The sequence below is a fragment of the Rutidosis leptorrhynchoides genome, chromosome 9, assembly GCF_046630445.1.
Source record: "Rutidosis leptorrhynchoides isolate AG116_Rl617_1_P2 chromosome 9, CSIRO_AGI_Rlap_v1, whole genome shotgun sequence".
Lineage (NCBI taxonomy): Eukaryota > Viridiplantae > Streptophyta > Magnoliopsida > Asterales > Asteraceae > Rutidosis > Rutidosis leptorrhynchoides.
The window spans coordinates 259,449,322-259,451,597 of NC_092341.1; the positions used below are offsets into that span (position 1 = coordinate 259,449,322).

The 2,276-nt window shown below is 33.0% G+C and overlaps 1 non-coding gene across 1 annotated transcript; it reads left to right on the forward strand.

The window, feature by feature from the left end:
- Nucleotides 1-774: 774 nt before the first annotated feature.
- Nucleotides 775-881, forward strand: LOC139869511 (small nucleolar RNA R71). Its single transcript, XR_011766117.1, has one exon. It is a non-coding gene; the product is annotated as a small nucleolar RNA R71 (small nucleolar RNA).
- Nucleotides 882-2,276: the final 1,395 nt, after the last annotated feature.

The window sequence follows — 2,276 nt, forward strand, 5'->3', positions numbered from 1 at the left end:
ATTTATCGCAATTTCATTATTGTGTTTTACTTTACGCTTTAAATTAAGTTGTATTTATTTTTAATATTTTACATTAGGTTTTAACTGCGACTAAAGTTTTAAAATCGACAAACCGATCATTAAACGGTAAAAACCCCCTTTTATAATATTAATACTACTTATATATATTTTTGTATTTTTACAATTATAAGTTAAAAATATAGCGTTAAACTTGGCAAGTTCCCTGTGGACGAACCGGACTTACTAAAAACTACACTACTGTACGATTATGTACACTGCCTATAAGTGTTGTAGCAAGGTTTAGGTATATCCACTCTATAAATAAATAAATAACTTTTGTAAAATTGTATCGTATTTAATAGTTTTTCGTAGTAAATATATAACTATTTCGTATACGCCTCTACGCACACCAGTTCCATTGTTTGTTCAATACTGAGACAATCTTTTGTCAAATGTGGTCCTCCACACTGCTCACAACTAATTCTTATTGAGTGAATATCCTTAGTCATCTTTTCCATTCGTCTCTCGACAGCATCTATCTTTGCGGAAATGGAATCAAAGTCATGGCTAGAATCGGCTCTAGCTGCTTTAGATGATCTAACGATATCTTTTTCTTGGTGCCACTCATGTGAGTAGGAAGCAGTGTTATCAATAATTTTGTAAGTGTCAGTTGCGGTTTTCTTCATAATGGAACCACCAGCTGCTATATCGATGTCTTTTCTTGTAGTGATGTCGCATCCTTGGTAGAATATTTGTACTATTTGACAAGTGTCTAAACCATGTTGCGGACATCCTCTTAATAACTTTCCAAATCTTGTCCATGCCTCATATAAAGTTTCATTTGACTTTTGTGTGAACGTAACAATTTCTCCTTGAAGTCTCACGACTTTAGATGCCGGAAAGAATTGTTTAAGGAATTTTTCAACTAAAACATCCCATGTATCAATCGCCCCTTCAGGTAACAATTCTAACCAATCTTTGTATTCTCCCTTTAAAGTCCAGGGAAATAACATGAGATATATCTATTCATCCTCCACTTCTCTTATTTTAAATAAAGTACAAATCCTATTAAAGGTTCGAAGATGTTCGTTTGGATTTTCCTTCAGCGCACCACTAAATTGGCATTGATTAGTTACCATGTGTAGGATTTGTCCTTTGATTTCATAATATGGTGCATTAATGTCTGGTTGAGTAATTGCGTGACCTTGGCCAGTGCGTTTAGCTCTCATTCGGTCTTCCATACTTAGAGGTTCCAGATTCTCCATTATTGAATTTGTTGAATCTGAATCACTAGAGGATTCTGATTTAATGGGTTGTTCCTTGACAATCTCTGTTTGAATGATTGGTGGTTCCGGAGGAAAGATTAGTGGTTCAGGATCTCTGAATTGTCCCTGAATATCCTCCGGATTCTCAATTGTGAGGTCTGGTTCAAAAAATGGATTATCGAAAATTTGAATTGGAGTACTTGGTCGACTGGATGACGATTCTAAAGAAAAATCAACGGCGACAATATTGGCTAGATGTCTTGATCGAGTTACAGGTGGTGAACGTATAAAAGGTGGTGAACGTTTTGCTCGGTGCATTCACTGAATATCCTATTAGTTATAAAAATAAAAATTATATAAGTTATCAAATTAAATAGACTTTTATGATTTTGCCCACGTTTCGAATAGCCAATAGATGCAGCAGGTTGCCAGGACCCTTTAAATCGTAAGCCCACAACTCGCCATTAACAAATCCAACTATTACTACGAACCAGAAAATTTTGGATGTCTATCAATTTAACCGCTTAAAATAATTTTTCGTTGAAATTTAAAGAAATTTTTAGAGAAGAAATAGAAAATTCTATATCCTAAAATTTAGAGCGTCGAGAAATAAGAAAGAAAAAGAGCGCGTAAAAAAAAAGGTCGAAAAATAAAAGGTCGAAAAATAATAAAAAGAACGTAGCGCGTCGAAACTTAAAAGTCTAAAAACTAAGAATTAAAAGTTGCGTCAAGCTTAGAAGGAATACTATATCCAAAACGGAAATATCTTAAAAAGGTATTAAAATATAAAAACTAAAGCGATAAACAATGTCGTAAACTTCTAAAGCACCTAAATCTTAGTCTAAAGAAAGAGCACTTAAGGGATTTTACGGCAAAGCCTAAAAAGCTAGAAATAAAAATAACTATGGCAAAAACTATGATTTAAAACTAAATACGAACGAAAAATACAAATATTACGCTAAAACAAATAAAAAGATACAAAATATAAAAATAAACTTAAAGTTGTAAAAA